The sequence below is a fragment of the Herpailurus yagouaroundi genome, unplaced genomic scaffold (genome assembly GCF_014898765.1).
Source record: "Herpailurus yagouaroundi ecotype Mexico unplaced genomic scaffold, PumYag 210, whole genome shotgun sequence".
Lineage (NCBI taxonomy): Eukaryota > Metazoa > Chordata > Mammalia > Carnivora > Felidae > Herpailurus > Herpailurus yagouaroundi.
Genome location: NW_024412441.1, coordinates 4,456,584 through 4,474,936, shown reverse-complemented (window position 1 = coordinate 4,474,936; position 18,353 = coordinate 4,456,584).

Below are 18,353 nucleotides of genomic sequence, written 5' to 3'. Positions count from 1 at the left end.
ATAGATTTATGGGACCAGGCAAGCAGCGTGTTGAGATGCCTGCAGATAAATGGAGCAATGTCAGGTTTCTGTAATCCCAGGTTGTATGAATGAAAGCAAATATCGAAACCATCTTATTAATAATAAACAGATTCATTCAGGGAGCCTGGGTGGCTTAGTTGGTTGAGCGTCCCACCTCTTGGTTTCAGCTCAGTTCATGATCTTGTGGTTCATGAGGTTGAACCCTGCATCAGGCTCTGCAGTGACAAGATGGGACCTGCTTGGGATTCTCTCTCCCTCTGCCCTTCCCCCACTCATGCGCTTGCTGTCTCTCAAAATAAATAAACTAAAAAAAAACAAAAAAACAAAAAAAAAAACAGATTCATTCAACTGGGCAGAGAAATAACAGAAATGAGGAAACTCATGAAAAGAATGGAAGCTGGGATCCATTGCTGCTAGTTTTATTCCTGCTTTATCAGCATATGATTGATTAAGGGCCTTCCTGGCATCCCTTCTTCATCTTGGAAATGACCAAGTTTGCCTGGAATTTTCTGTTTGCTCCTTCAGATCCATTCTCCATCCCTTTCCACCTACCCTGTTCTCTGCTTGCAGAAGCTGAACTGTGTGGACTGCATCAAGAGGCTTCTCTGCCCAGTAGTTTCTATTTGGGGTGATAAGCGGGGTGCCTCAGTAGGAGGTTGAGGGGAGGGAGGAAGGTGAAGCTCCTTCACTGTAGAACCAACTCTGACTGTAAATCACTGCTCTTCTCAAAGTGACCTTTTCGACACAATACTCCACTGCCAGGTTCTGTTACATGCTTTTGCATGTTTTTGGGTCCGAGGATACTAATAGCTCTGTGGTTGCAAACCCCCAGCTTAAATGCAGAATCCTTTGTGTTTGTCTATAGTCTGCCCACATGTTTATATATTTTGACCCCTCTTTGAATTACTCTAATTCGACTATGACATCTGTTTCCTGTTTGGACCCTACTGAAACAACAGTCAAACATCTATAGACAGAGTCCAAAAGGAGAGAGGAAGCATCATTTCCTCATTGAGCAAGGGTTTATTTTATCAATTATGACAAGCTCCTTTCTTCAGAGCCCTCACACATACTATTACCCCTGCCTAAGACCCTCTTCCCTCCACCTGTTTGGCTAACTCCTTGTCCTTTTAAAAGTCACCATGATTGCCAGCTTCTAAGGGATGCCTTAAATGCCTCCCCAAAATTATTCCCCCTGCCCTACCTTCTCATAATATGCTTTACTTTTCCTTAATTGTACCCATCCATGTTGTAAGTAATTTATGTACATTGTTTTTGGCTATCTATCACACTGGACTGTAATCTCTAGGAGGCCTCTGAATAGTTTAACACTTGGCCTTCACAAGTGCTCATGTGATTTTTGTTGAATGTGTGAATAAAATATAGTTAACCCAGCAAATTTCATTGTTGTCCTTTCCCCCTGGGAAAACCTATGACACATATAAACTACATTTTTTGCCTGCTATTTTCTATGCTTCCATAAACCCACACCCTTTCGTGTGACCAATTATGCCACTGCCTACATAGATGGAACTCTAGGTCTCAGGTGAATGGTTTTACTTGTCTCTCAGAAATTTGCCTATTTTAGGAAACATTCGGTATAAGAAAGGAGGCAGAAACCTACCAAACAGATTGTCAGTAACCGATAAAAAGTACATGATACAAAGCAGGAACAATTGCATGGTAAATGTAGAACTGGTGCTGGGTGAACCTCAGTGAGCAGCCATTTACATTTTCCTGGGGAAAAGACCCACTGAATTCCCCTCTCCCCTGTCCTTCTCTCCAAAGAGTTTCTAAACAGAGACATTAGCAGACATGTATCTAGAGTAAAAGGCTTCTCCTTAGAGAATCAGAGTGTCAGAAATTTTTAGGTGATAAATTTGACAAAGCTGCAGGTTTTTATTTAGATTCCCATTTTGGGAACTTAGTAACATTTCCTACATGAGTAGTCTGGATTAGAAGGAGAGGGGAAGGGGGTGCCTGGGTGGCTCAGTCATTTGAGCATCTGACTTCTGCTCAGGTCGTGATCTCTCAGTTCATGAGTCATGAGTTCAAGCCCCCGCCCTGGGCTCTGTGCTGACAGCTCGGAGCCTGGAGCCTGCTTCGGACTCGGTGTCTCCCTCTCTCTCTGCTCTTCCCTTGCTCATGCTCTGTCTCTCTTCTTCAAAAATAAATAAAAACATTAAAAATTTTTTTAAAAAAGGAGAGGAGAAATAAAACCATTTAATCACTATAAATATTTGGAGATTGAGTAGCCAGTGAGAACGCCTCCTGATAGTGCTTCCTTTTTTTTTTTTTTTTTTCCATCCAAACTCCTCATAATGCGGATTTCAGTTTCTTTATAGTGTAAGACTTTGGGAGACATAGATGTGAATGAGTAAGGTGCCCATAGGGATCCATAAAGGTTATCAGTTTTTCTTCCATTTGTATTTCTCCTTTCATCTATCCACTCATAGTCCTCACCCCATTTCAGTTTCTCCCTTCATGGAACAAAATGTCCTGGCCCCAAGGACTCATCTCTTTCTCTTCTTGAAGGACTGCAGTCAGTGCACTTTCTCCTGCCAGCTGCCACCTCACGCTGAGAAATCATGCAGATAACTACCCTTCTCCAAGTCATCACAAGCCCAGAGACAGTCTTTCTGCATTGCACCAAATGCTGCTGTGAAGAAAAAGAAAATCAATGAGAATCTTCCCGTATTTCAGTATGGGCTGGCCTTCTTCCTTTGTGTGAGATTTCAGGGCTCGAGAAAAAACTTTTCAGGCCCTTCCCACCATTTTGCTAATTTTTGAAATTTCTTTGTTAAAGACTTAACTTAATATTATAGGCCCTCTATTTTAAAACATTTTTCCTGTGTGAGGTAACATATAGCACACTGTTACCACTTAAACATTTCAATTTAAGACTGTCAGATGCAATTTGAAAGCAGATTTCTGCAGGGACTGAGGGGGCAAGAAAACATGAGGACCCTGTATTAACCACAGAGAGGAGCAGAAAGGGGATACTCTGCCCTCAATAGAAGCATCCTTTACTTTTGGCTAGACACATCCCTTATTACAGTCTCAATTTTACCTAACTTTATTACATTTTGTCTAGTTATTAAAGGCATTCCAAATAAAATGATACACAATGAATTTTCCCTGACTTTGGCTAAGGCAGAGAAGTATTTACTTCATTAATAACAACCTTTCATTGTATGTGTATGTTACAGAACTAATATAAAAATGCATGCATTTTAGGCTTGTCATTAGTAACATACATATATATATATTTTTTTTCTTAACATGAGTTAAAACAATAATATGGATTCAGTATCTCCAAGGCAGTAGGATTTCTAGACCTGTAAGACCACAATAGTGATAGTATGTGTTACTTTGTACCATTACCCTTCAGAAAGTGCAAACAGGGAACATTTATTAAGCACTTCAAAATTTGTACCTCCATCTAGTGGTAACTGACAGAAATAACATGTTTTTAAATTGATTTTGTAGGCCCTGGGAGAAGATAAATGGAAAAGTTCTTGGTCAGCCAACATGCATTTTCAATTCAGTTACGTTTTGATAAGGAATGGAAAGTGCAAAGTCGAGTGAGACTTGGAGTAGGAGTAGACAAAGCAAAAGGCAAGGAATCTAATTCATGAATGGTAGAGTAGGCTGGAATTATTCAGGATGGAATAAGCCAGGGTTCCAAGCAGTATTTATGTCCGGGAGAGATCACAGGACTAAAGGAGGGGTGATTTGTTTTGAACACGAAAAAGAGGGTCAGGGAATTACCCCCGTTTGCTCCTTTTGCTCATCGAATGGCCACCCTTCCTTATGGCTGCCCAGTGTCAGTCTCCCTGATGACAAAGAATGCTGTTAAGAGAAGATATTTTGGGATGGGAAAGAATCCCTGGTTTCCTTAAGTGTCTTGTTTGAAACCCCAATGAGAATAGATCTCAATAAAATTTTATTTTAAACTGATAGGAACAAAGGATATCTGCTTCCCGAGTCAAGCCACCAACGAGAAATGCTTGAGAGGGTAACTTGTTAAAATATATAAGTTCCTTGTCCCAAATTTTCTCAGAACCCTTCTTAGATGAATTATTTCCAGGATTCTTTCTGAAAGCAGTAACCTGAGGTTATTTATTTTAATATGAGCAAGAGAAGCCAGTTCCATTTTACCTTTGTTTTAATGTGATAAAAGAAAGGATTGCTTAGATTTTTCAAATGTCACAAAGAGCTTTCATTCTACTAAGGGTGGGAAAAACTAGTAAGTCTAATAAATCTAACTGACTATAACATTTATAGGTATATATAATTTATATAAAAATTCATGCTTTTTATTGTGAGTTGCCTCAGCACTGGAAAAATCTAGTAAAGACCTTACATATGCTGTTCCTTAAGCTTTGCCTGTACTTGCAAGGGACAAAGACCCGAAAAGTGCATTTTTCAAAGAATTAATCCTAAATGTCATGGACAACTAAGACAATTGATATTTTTTAATTTTATTTTTAAATTTCTGTTTTGAACCATAAGTGTTTTGATTTTGGACTTGAGATTATGTAGTCACTTTACGATACAGTAGTGATAGTGTTAATACCCTGTAATATTTAATTCATTTATTCATTCATTAATATGTTCTGGTTTTATTAAAAGAATTCTTTCTGGATTCAAGTGGCTTTGGGCTTTAGCGCATAGCTTTGCTGTGTGTGCATTTATTTAACAGATGCTTATTGGTTGTTATGTATCATGTCTGGAACTAGGTGCAGGGATACAGTCATAATTTTGGACTGTGTGAGGGAGACTTTGTAGGAGTTGTCTTTCTGAAAAATATTTATGCTAAGTGCCAAAGTTGTAACAACTGTGGCCTCATTAATAATTACTTCTGATGGCTTCTCGCTTTTCTTTTGGTTCTGGAAAGATTTCTGCAAGGAGGTAGCTTTCTTAGTTTTTGAAAATCATAACTTAACCCTCCCTGCAGGATTCTGCCTACTGTGGAAGCATCATTCTTCTGCCAGCTCTAGGTACCCAGTTCTGTCCTTCTGAGGGTAGATCACACTGTCACAAAGCACACCGGTACGTCTGAGCAATAGCCAAGTGGAGCTGTTGGTGGAAGTTATATAGAGGGAGTGTGGGCACTTAGACAAGGTGTCCACATTGCATTTGAGAAGTCACTGGAAGGCTGGCCAGAGTCTGGGTAGTAAAGGCCACCAGCCAGGGCAATCAGCAGCTCCCAGTGCTAGTAAACTGGGGATCACAAGAAGGTAGGATAGGAGAGATTTTACTTGGCAGTCTTGTAGCTCTGTTGACAGCTTTTAAATATTTAGATACATATTATGTTGACTCCATTTATTCTTTTGCCCCCAGACCTGTGAAGGTTTCGTATGGGCCAGATGGCTGCTTCCCATGGACTGCCCCCGTCCTGCCCTGGCTCTGCTGGGTGTCACTGTCTCTCATCAGCTACTCTGCACTGCCACTCCTCCTGGCTGCTCTGTCACTGGTTTTCTTGGGCCTTCACTGCCGTTGCTCTCCGGAAGTGCTAGGACTCTGCTGGTATGAAGGCTTTTTGGGAAGCACACTTGCTCCAGGTTTGTTTTCACTGTTATCATCTCTCAGAGGTGAACCCAGACAGTACTGGTGCTCTTATATTTGAAAGAGATGTTGAGTGAAATTCCTCTTTGTTTGCATATACAGACTTCACAGGACTCAGGTACGAGTCCAGTAGAGACTGGGGACAAATTCCCATGAAAGAATATTAATCTGCGAGGAGATTGGGGTTAAGTAGTTTGCCTAAAAACATATAGAAATAAGTGACAGAACTGTGTTTAAGTCTGTGTTTCTGATTTCAAATCTAGGGCTCTGTGATGGCAGGCTGGCACTTGCTTTCATTTTATCAGGACTTACTTCCTTTTGAATTATTCCTTAATTGTTTTATTCATGTTTATTTGCATTGTCTGTTAAGAGTGTAAACATCTAAGAGCAAAATCAAACATTGTCTGGGAACTGTATCTCCCAGAGCACATGGGATGGTGCTGAAAAAATAGCAGAAGCTCAGAATAAATTATGGATAATAGAAGTTTTGTCTTTGGGATAGTAATCTGAGGTATCAGAGACAAAAAGTCTTTGGAGGTTGATTCAGGTCACTGCAACATCACTTACTATTTGTGAGATCTTGGGCAAATTGCTTAATCTAAGGCTTTGTTTATTCATCAGTAAAATGGGCATAGTAAAAAAAATTATCTAATGGAATGACTATAATTCAATGATTAACATAGGTAAAGCTCAGAGAACATAATATGCTCCTAATAAATATGCTAGCTAGCATCATCATTTCCTAATCAAATTTCAAAAATCACATGGCATATAATATTTGGCCATTGCATTAAGGAGTCAATTTTCCTAATAATGAGGAGTAAGAACTAATTTTCATACTGGAATATGTGTAATAACTAGCTCAGTGATTGTTTTCATGATGTTGACAGCTTCAATGGATCTATTTCTTCACTGACATCAGTGATAAAAACTTAGTAGATATCAAGGGTATATTGTGTAGATGCCAGTGGTCATGAAGAGCTCAAGCATATTCATTTATGGACACGGTGGGCTGAGTAGGCATGGAGTGTAGAACTGGGTCATGCCCTTTTTGTTTCTAAGTAAACTCGTTCTCACAGTACAAAAGAAAAAAAAATACTCCTGTCTTGTCTAAGAGCTACTCCTTATTTTCTATTTTTTGAGGAAGACATTACAAAAAAATTTTTTTTATTATAAATGGGATCCAGGGAGTCCATTTTACCACCTCATCATAACTCGAGAAATTAACACTTGTATGGTGCCTCAAAGTCTTAAAAAGAAAGCAGTGTTGAAAGATAAAATGTCTTGCATTTCTACTGTGTTATCTATATTAGACTTATTTGAAAGTCCCTCGAGGACTGAAACCCTGCCTTTTCCCCCACTGTCTACAGCTCAGGGCTAAATACATGCTATGAAAACCCATAGCAAGTACATCTTCCCTCAGACCCCTCCCCATCATGCTTTCTTATCCCCCACCAAAAGTAGAATTCCTTGTATATGATACAGGCCACAGACAGGCCACCTGCCAGTTGAAGAAACCGATTTAAAGAATTGACTACAGTTCCACATCTATCTTTCAGCTCCAGCTATAGATGGTTTATTGTGCAAAATAAAAGGCTTGGGTATTCAGCTGACAGAGAAAGTAGAAACCTCTTTGTTTGTTGACAGAAATAAAATGTGTCTTGTCATAGGTGTTGATATCACATATTAATCGCCCCTGCTGGGGAACATGGGCACCCTAGTGTGGTGTGCTATAAATATTGATGTGATCACCCTGAACTGGCAGGATGCCTGGGAAGCCATGAGAGGTATAGATAAAAGATTTTCATAACAGTGTGCTCAATTGCCCTCCACCCTCCTTCTTTTTTCTGCTTTGTAATCTATGCATCTCCAACTAATTTCTTCCCTGTTCAGTCCCCAGAAGTATGGATGTTCCAGGAATATGGTAGAATCTCCTCCCTCTTTTCAAACAGAACACCTAATCCTTTTATCTTTTACACTTTATATAGTTTTTGACAACAATCCCAGCTTCCTCCACTGGCTGCCTATCTGGTGGAGTGGAGGGTTGTCTGTCATTGGCTGCTGGTGAGGCACCATCCAGGCCATTTCAGCTGCAGGGGCAGAATTTTATGCTGTGATGTTATTTTCAGTTCAGGGGACACTTTCTAGTAATCAAGTTGACAGTCTTAAAGTTACATGCCGACCGGAAGAAAATTATTCTGTTTCTGAAGGCTGAGCAATTGCTGATGCTCACAATGGCCAAATGCCAGTCATCTGTGGGATATGTGTTGTTGTTTCGCTACTGTTTACTGATCCTTGCCAAACACAAGACATAGTCTGAATTGTGACCAGATTGAAGTCAAGATTGGGATCCATCATTTAAAATAAAGCTACCTTACTGCAGTAGACTGCATTGTGGACTGTTTCTACAGTAATACCTTTTGTTGCTTCACTCACCGAATATTCATTGAGCATCCAGTGCACATAGGTACTGTGATTATAGGGATGAGCAAGTAAGACAGACAGACAAGCTCTTTGCTCTCAGTCATATTCTCATAATAGGATCTTCAAGTAAGCAAATAAGCACGGAGCTCATGAGTTATGGAGACTATTCACTACATTAAGATAGAATGGGAGAGTGGGTGGTTATAATAGATTGGGTGTTCAGCAACAGTGTGAAATGTAAATTTTTAAAAGGAACCAACCGATTATAGCTGGGATAAGATTTTGGCCCAAACAGACTATTAGCTCATGTACAGTTTTTAATGTAGAATGTATGGCATTTTGAGGAACAGTTTGGTCAATACCTTTGAATATTTTTTATTACTAAATGACGAGAGGCAAAGCTGATTGAGGATAGGTGAAAAGAGAAAGGGGGAACCACAAAGAAATAGAGTGGAAGCAATTATTTAAGGTTGTTTAACAAAAGATAACTTTAAGCTCTTCCAGCAAAGGTCTGAACAACAAGGGCCAAGAAACAATAACAAGATTACCCAGTCTTATCTAAGATGAGGATTTTGTTGGTAAGAGAGACTCTGTGTTGGATCCTCAAAAGGCTATCTCAGCACCCTTAGTTTGGATGAAATCCATATGCCTTGAGAAGCATTGACAATTCCCTTCTTTTGTTGTATCTGTTCTTAGAGGTTGGCATGGAATTTAATCAATGTTGAATGCTCAGATTTTATAGATGATGTCAGTAAGTAAGCAAATGTGAAAAATCTTCCTCCTTCCCCCAATTGGAAATTAGACCAGCTGCAGAACTATGTACAGTGCCTTGTCTAAATCTGTACCATTTTTGCCATTTTGAAGCACTGATAGAGATAAAGAGGTGGGAGGGTTAAGAGAGAACAATGCATTTGTTTCAAAATATCACTTAAAATGGCTCCAAACCTTTATTTTTCAATATTTGGGAATGAACATCCTATGAGGAATTGTAGGAACTAGGTTAACTTAGTCAACTAGGTTGACTTCCTTTTGTGATCTCATGTATATGCTTATTCCAGGAAAATTAAAGACTTTTTTGTAATATAGAATAGAACATGCTTCAGATTATTCTCTCAAGGAAACATACAGTTATAAGTAGGTCTTATTGACTAAATTTGTCCGGCTTTATGTACATTGGGGAGATTTTATTTGAGGCAGTGTTTTTGGTTTAGATGTTTTTCCCTGAACCTAATTTGCCACATTTTCCACAAATTTCTGCATGGAGCATGATTATTATATTTGGGAAGGTTCTTTTTAGAGACAGTCTGAGAGATGCAAGCAGGCCTTTTTAGGTGGGAAAGTAGCTCAGAGAATTTTTTAGATTCAAGATTTGATAATGACTACTAAAAAAAAAAGTTCTTATATTTAAATGACAATTGACAGCTTAAGACAGACAGGTTGGATCCCTATGCCTATCTTCAGAAGCTTAAAGTTAAAGAGATCAAATAATTCTGACTGAAAGCCATATTAAAGAGCCTGGCTAATGTGGGAAATAGATTATAGAGTCTGATCACAGGCTTTATGCAGAAATTGGATTTCATAGATATAATGTGAATTGCACAAAGTGATCTATTCAACAGGGGCAGGACCTGACAGTACTTAGAGATTTCATTTGGAAGGGTTTGAAAATACTGGGTATTTCAGTTTATTTTAAGTGGTGGATGAATGGGAGCAAGCTAAATATTTGATTTTAAGAATTTTTTTAATTGAAATAAAATTATAATGATTTTATAAAATAAAAACGATTTCAAGAACTTTGGCAAAACTATAGGGCTTTGAATGAATCTTATTGTTTTTCTGAAATACTGTTTCTGTTCTGGATTGGTGAGGCAGTAAACATTTTGCGGATATTTCTAGTTCCTGCCGAGTTTTGATTGAAAAGAGAATAGGCATTTTGATACTGATTATGTTCTTTCTCTTGGGCCTTCTGACCTTTCCAAAATAGAACTGTCAACTGAATTAAATCTTTTGTTGAATACGTCTAGCGCAAGGGCCTGTACTTGAAGAAACATGACAAAATGAGGAAAACAAGGTCCTTGCTCTTAATTTGTTCAATCTAGAAGTAGAAGCATTCTTCTATTGTCTAGTGGTTATCACTATCTGAAATTTCTGTATCACCTTAAATTCAGCATGTCCCAAGCTAAACTTAATTCTTACCTTGTTTAATGTTGGTGATGAACTACCTTATCTTCCAAGCCTGAAATGCAGAAGTCTTCCTTGAAACCTCTTTACTCTTTCATCCAGTCATCAAGTTTTTTTCAAATCTTTCTTCAAAATGTCTTAAGACTGAGGTTTTATTCTCATGTACAAGGGCATAATAGCTATTCCTAGGTTATAGCAGTCATCTCCTAAACAATTTCTGTGCATATGTAAGTATAAAGTTATCAACTGTCTTTTCTTGAAAGATATGTCCTCATTTTAACTAAATTATTTAATTGCCCATTTGAAAACTGCTTGATTATATGCAAGTAGGCATATGAGAAAATAACTGCTCCAATTTATTGAATGGTTAATGACGTCTCATTTGGTGTTTCTGTGGCTTTTTGCATATTTTTTTCCTCTATTCTCTCAATAACCCTATCAGGTGAGTACTATTAGATCTGTGTTATAAAGTTTAACATATAATATTTAAAGATTTACTTTCTATGGTAAAAATATGTTTTAATGGAAATAGTTTTATTTTCCTTTTTTAATTGGCTAAATAAAAATATTTGGCTCTTCTAGACAAATTCTAATGGATTGGTTGATTGATTGAAAGTTAACTGAAATGTAACGTGAGGCAACCTCTGGTAATGGGATGCCTGATAGATTCTATTACCTGATCAGGACTGTCATTTAGAAAGATACTCTGACAACATTTTATACAATGTTTTATTAAATATTGTACCACAGGGAAGGTATTCCCCAAGTTTTTGTTCAATTAGTAAACCTTGAAAACTAGTTGATATGCTGTTACATAGATCTGGAATAATGAGGATTCATAGAGTGGAATTCATATGAGAAGGAGAGGTCAGATGTTACAGAGCCATGGGGTAAAGTGACCAGCATCTGGTGATAAAAGGAAGTTTCCAAGAGAACTCTGGAATTTTAAGGGCAGCTAGGAGAAGAGTGATGCTGTAAAGGTACAGAAGGATAGAAGTTCCTGCAGTGATGCTCACATTGAAGCTTTGGACATTTGAGTGTCATAATAAAATAGTTTTGTATATTTTGTTAAAATTTTAAATGATTATTCTTTCTCTTTTCAAGCAATTAGTGCCAGTTTCTCCTAGTTCTGTTATACTTTATAATGTCCAGTCTTCATTTCACTATCAATATTGAAGGGAAATCTCTCACGAAAGTAATTTAGACTAGCATACTTCTTCTTATGGACATTTATATGGTAAGTCAGCAGCACTCATTATCTCAAAGCTTTTGTGGGTCAGAAGTCTGGGCACAGCTTCTCTGCTTAGAGTATCATAGACTGCAATCAAGGTGTTGTCCAGGGCTGGATTCTTAGCCGGAGACTCAGCTGGGGAGGTGTCCACTTCCCTTTTTGCATGGTTATTGGTACCATTTGTTTCCTTGTGATTTTAAGTTTCATGAAAGAAAGCTTGTTTTTTCTGCAAGAAAAGAACTAGGCTAGCGAGATTGAATCTTATATAATGTTACATAATCGTAGGACTGAAAGCCTATGGCTGTGGCTGCATCTGTCGGTTAGAAGCAAAACACAGGTCCTGCTTAAACTCACCGGGAGGGAATTTACAAGCTTATGACTACCAGAAGGCAGAGATCGTGGGACTACCTTCACATCTATCTGACACAGAGGAATATAAGAATTGGTTTATAATGAAAAATTTCCTATAATTTTAATTTCCTTTCATATCTCTTCACACATGAACATATTAACTTTGGATGAGGATTGAGGGCACCTGGGTGGCTCGGTTGAGCATCTGACTCTTGATTTCGGCTTGGGTCATGGTCCAGGGTCCCACAGGGGATTGGATCCCCACATTGTGCTCCATAGTGAGCATGGAGCCTGTTTGAGACTCTCTCTCTCTCTCTCTCTCTCTCTCTCTCTCTCTCTTCCTCTCTCCCTCTCCCTCCCTTTCCTGATGCCCCTCCCCTGCTCATGTGTGCATGTCTGTGCTCTCTCTCTCTCTCTCAAATAAAAATAAAAATATTACAAAATGAGAATTTAATGTTGTTACCCACTTTCTGCTGTTTTACTAACTAATGGCAAAATGTGTACTACCATGAAATAATGTTTGCTCTATATTTTTTCCAGCTCTATTGAGATACTATTGTCATATAATATAGGTAAGTTTAAACAACACAGTGTGATGATTTAATACACATGTATATTGTTAAATAACTATCACAATAAGGTTAGTTAATACATTCACTCCTTCACAAAATTACCCTTCCCTCTGTGCAACACCCTCCTCCCCCCAGAGTAAAATATGTAGGATCTACTGTTAACAACTTTCCAAATAGATAATACATTAGATCCCCAGAACTTATTCATCTTATAGATGGACATTTGTACACTTACACCAACATCTCCCTATTTCTCACCCACCCCGCCAGTTCTTGCCAACCACTATTCCATTCTCTGAGTATAGCTTTTTCAGATTCCACACATAAATGAGAACAGTTTGTCTGACTTATTTCACTTAGCATAATGCCCTCAATGTTCCTCCATGTTGTCACAAATAACAGGTTGTACTTCTTTTTTCATGGCTCAGTAATATTACATTAAATATATACTCTTTCTTTTTTTAATGTTTATTTGAGAGAGAGAGAGAGAGAGAGAGAGAGAGACAAAATGAACAGGGGAGGGGCAGAGAGTTAGGGGGACAGGAGACCCGAAGTAGGTTCCATGCTGACAGCAGAGAACTGGATGTGGGGGTTGAACTTGTGAACCACAAGATCATGACCTGAGCCAAAGTCAGATTTAGCTTAACTGACTGAGCCACCCAGGTGCCCCTATACTCATTTTCTTTATCCATCTACCCTTCAGTGGACACTTAGGTTGTTTCCATGTGTTGACTATTGTAAATAATGTTGCAGTGGATGTTGAAGTGCAGATATCTCTTCAAGATAGTGATTTCATTACCTTAGCATATATGCATGTAAGTGGGATTGCAGGATCATATAGTAGTTATATTTTAATTTTTTGAGGAACCTCTATACTGTTTTCCATAGTAGCCTTAACAGTTTACATTCCCACCAACAGTGCACAAAGGTTCCCTCTTCTCATGTTCTTGCCAACCTTTGTTATTATTATTTTTTTTAATAAAAGCTACTCCAACAGGTGTGAAGTGATTTTTCATTGTGAGATTGATTTGCATGTCCCTGGTGGTTAGAGATGTTGAACATCTTTTTATGTACTTATTGGCCCTTTGCATGTCTTCCTTGAAAAAATATCTATTTAAATCCTTTGGCCATTTTTTTAAAGTTTATTTATTTATTTTGATAGAGCTAGAGCATGAGCAGGGGAAGGGTAGAGAGGGAAAGAGGGAGAGAGAGAGAATCCCAAGCAGGCTCTGTGCTATTAGCACGGAGGCTGACATGGGGCTTGAACTCTAAACCCAAGATTATGACCTAAGCAGAAACTGAGAGTTGGAAGCTTAACTGACTGAGCCACCTCGATGCACCCCACCTTTGGCCATTTTCAAATTGAATTATTTGTTTTTTGCTGTTGAGTTGTAGGAGTTCCTTATATATTTTTAATATTAACCCCTTTTGCGATTGCATATATCTTCTCCCATTAGATTGCCTTTTCATTTTGCTAACTTTTTTTCTGTGCAGAAGATTTTAGTTTGGTGTAGTCCCACTTGTTGATTTTTGCTTTTCTTGCTTGCACTTTTGGTGTCACATCCAAAAAATCATTGCCAAGACCAGTATCAAGGAGGCTTTTTTCCATTTTCTTCTAGGAGTTTCATAGTTTAAGGTCATATATTTAGCCTTTAATTGATACTGAGTTAATTTTTGTGACTGGTATAAGACAGAGGTCCAGTTTCATTGTTTTGAACAATTCAAATTTCCCAGCAACATTTATTGAAGAAATTATCTTTCCTTCATTGAATATTCTTGAGTCCGTTATCAAATATTAGTTGACTGTATATTCATGTATTTGTTTCTGGGCTCTCCGTTGTGTGCCATTGATCTATGTGTTTGTTTTGATTGCCAGTACAGTACTGTTTTGATATAGCCTTGTAATAAAATTTTGAAATCAAGAATTGTGATACCTTCATCTTTGTTCTTTTTCAGGATTACTTTGGCGATATTTGGGGTCTTTTTTGGTTTTATACAAATTTTGAGATTATCTTTTTATTTCTGTGAAAGATGCCATTGGAATTTTGATAAGGATTGCATTGAAAGTATAAATGGATTTTGGTAGTGTGGACATTTTAACAATATTAATTCTTCTGATCCATGAACATGAGATATATTTCCATTTATTTGTGTCTCTTCAATTTCTTTCAACAGTGTGTTATAGTTTTCAATGAACAGATATTTCACTTTTTTGGTTAAATTTATTACTAGATATTTTGCAGATTTTGATGTTACTATAAATTTGATTTTTTCTTTTCCAGATAGGTCATAACTAGTATATAGAAAAACAGCTGATCTTCAGATATTGGTTTTGCATCCTGTAACTTTATGAAATGTCTTTTTCTTCTATGTCCTTTTCTGGCTTTGGTGTCAGGGTAATAATGCTAGCCTTGTAAAATGAGTTTGGGAATATGCTCTCATCTTCAGTTTTTGGAAGAGTGTGACAAGGATTGGTGTTAATTCATCTTTATATTTAGTAGAATTCACCAGTGAAATCATCTGCTCCTGGGCTATTTTGGTTGGCTGGTTTATGTTTACTGTTTTAATCCCCTTACTCTATTTGTTCCCTCAAATTTTCTACTTCTTCGTGGTTCAGTCTTGGTAGATTGTATGTTTCTAGGAATTCATCTATTTCTTCTAGGTGATTTGATTTATTCGCATGTAATTGTTTATAGTAGGATATTCTGATCCTCTGTATTCTTTGTTGTCAGTTGTTATGTGTCCACTTTCATTTTTTGTTTATTTGAGTATTCTTTTATTCTTGGATAGTCTAGCTCAATTTGTTTATCTTTTCAAAAACCAGCTTTTAGTTTTGTTGATCTTTTCTATTGTTTTTTAGGTCTCTGTTTTGTTTACTTTGCTCTGATCTTTGTTATTTCCTATGTGCTAATTTTATGCTTAGTTTATTCTTCTAGTTCTTTGAGGTGTAAACTTAGGTTGCTTATTTGAAATCTCACTCTCTTTTTTTTTTTTTTTTTCAACGTTTATTCATTTTTGGGACAGAGAGAGACAGAGCATGAACGGGGGAGGGGCAGAGAGAGAGGGAGACACAGAATCGGAAACAGGCTCCAGGCTCTGAGCCATCAGCCCAGAGCCTGACGCGGGGCTCGAACTCACGGACCGCGAGATCGTGACCTGGCTGAAGTCGGATGCTTAACCGACTGCGCCACCCAGGCGCCCCTCACTCTCTTTTTTAATGTAAGTATTTATCACTATGAACTTCTCTCTTTAAACCGCTTTTGTTTTATGCTGTAGGTTTTTGTGTTGTAATTCCATTTTCAACTGTGTCAAGATATATTTTGATTTCCCTTTTGATTTCTTCTTTGATCTATTGGTTGCTTAGAAGTATGCTGTTTAATTTCCACACATTTGTGTATTTTCCAGTTCTCCTTTGTTACTGATTTTTGGTTTTATACTGTTGTGTTTGGAAAAGATACTTGGTATGATTTCAGTCTTTTATATTTGCTGAGGCTTGTTTTGTGAGCTAACATATTGTCCATCCTAGTGAATGTTCTGCTTTCTTGAAAAGACTCTTACGTGACTGTTGGGTGCAAAACTCTGTGCATGTCTATTAGATCTGTTTGGTTTAAGGTGTTATTTGAGTCCTGTTGCCTTATTGATTTTCTGTTTATATGATCAATCTATCCATTGTTGTAAGTGGGGTATTGAGCCCCATACTATTATTGTATTGCTGTCTATCTCTTCCTGTATATCTGGTAGTATTTGCTTTATATATTTAGGTACTTTGATGTTGGGTGCATGTATATTTACATTTGTTATATCCTCTTGATGAATTTACCCCTTTATCATTATATAATGACCTTATTTGCCTTTTGTGACAGTTTTTGACTTAAAATATATTTTGTGTGATATAATCTTAGCGTACCCTGCTCACATTTGTTTTCCATTTGCATGGAATATCTTTTTCTATTCCTTCATTTTGAGCCTGTGCGTGTCCTTAATGCTGAAGTATAGACAGTATATAGTTGGATCTTGTCTTCTTGTTTTTTAATCCATTCAGCTGCTCAAAGCCTTTTGACTTGGGAAATTACTGTATTAACATATAAAGCAATTATTGATAGGTAAGGACTTAATAATGCTAGCTTATTTTCTGACTGTTTTGTAGTTTCCGTGTTCCTTTCTTTTGCTGCCTTTCTTTATGAATTGATGATTTCCCTAGTGACATGCTTTGATTCCCTTCCCTTTTTCTTTTGGCTATCAACTTTAGATTTTTGGTTGGTGCTTACCATGAAGCTTATATATAAATTATCTTGTAGATATAAGTCTATTTTAAGATGATAGCAACTGACCTTCAATCACACCTGAAAATTTTACACTTCTACTCTCTCTATATATTTTATGTTTTTGATGTCCTGTTTACTTATTTTTTGTATTGTTTAGCCATTAACAAATTATTGCAGCTATATTTATTTTAAATACTTTTATTCTTTAAACCTTTTTACTAGAGTAAGTAATTAAAATACTACCATAATACAGTATTATTCTGAAGTTGACCATATACATACCTTTTTGATTTTGCTTGATATTTTTATGTTTTCAGTTAATAATTAGTATCCTTTGATTTCAGCCTGAAGAACACCTTCCAGCATCTTATGAGGCAGGTCTAGTGTTGATGAACTTCTTCAACTTTTGTGTGTTTGGAAAGTATCTCTCTTTCATTCCTGAAAGATCACTTTGCTGGGTAAAATATTCTTGGGCAGTTTCTTCTCTTAGCAGTTTGAGTATATCCTCTTACCCTCTCCTGGTCCTTTACGTTTCTGTTGAGAAATCCACGGATAGCCTTTTAGGGATTCCTTTATATATGAAAATGTCTTTCTCTTGATCTTTTTAAAATTCTCTGTGTCTTTGATTATAGACAGGTTTATTATAATGTGTTTGGAAAAGATCATCTTGAGTTGAAATTTGGGGGTGACCTATTAGCTTCCTGAAATTGAATATCCAAATCTCTCCTCAGATTTTGGGATTTCTCAGTCATTATTTCATTAAATAAGCTTTCTGCCTCTCTTATGATACAATGACCCTAGTAATGTGCAGATTGTTTCTTTTAATGGTATTCTATAATTCAAGTAACCTTTCTTTCCTATATTTATTTATGTTTTTTTACTTTTTGCTCCTCTGGCTGCATGATTTCAGATGACCTGTCTTCTACTTCATTAATTCTTCTACATGATTGAGTGTTCTTTTGAAGCTTTCTATTCCGTTCTTCAGTTCAGTCAATGTATTTCTCAACTCTAGGATTTCTGGTTTTTTAATGGTTTCTGTTTCTTTGTTAAACTTCTCTTTTGTTCCTGTATTGTTTTCCCAATTTCATTTAGTTGTCCTATCTATGCTTTCTTGGTGTTCATTGAATTTTTTTTTCTTTTTTTTTTTTTTTTCAACGTTTATTTTTGGGACAGAGAGAGACAGAGCATGAACGGGGGAGGGGCAGAGAGAGAGGGAGACACAGAATTTGAAACAGGGTCCAGGCTCTGAGCCATCAGCCCAGAGCCTGACGCAGGGCTCGAACTCACGGACCGCGAGATCGTGACCTGGCTGAAGCCGGACGCCTAACCGACTGCGCCACCCAGGTGCCCCTCATTGAATTTCTTTAAGAGGATTACTCTGAATTATTTTCAGGCAGTTCATAGATCTCCTTTTCCTTAGGGTCATTCGTTAGACTTATATTAGTTTTCTTTGATGGAGTCATGTTTCCTTGATTATTCATGATCCTGTGGCCTTGGATTGGTGCCTGTACATTTGAGGAAGTAGGCACCTCTTTCAGTCTTTAGTGATTGGCTTTTGGCAGGCAAAGCCCTTCACCAGTCAGCCTGTCCAGAGATTCTGGGTAGGTGTCTGAAGGTGGGCTTGCTGCTGATATCCTCTGGTGGTCAGGTGTCGTGCCTGAATCAGCAAGTGGGCAGTCTTCCTGTTTGTGTACATAGGGACAAGCTGGATGCCTGGGTCCATTTGGGTGGGCCTGG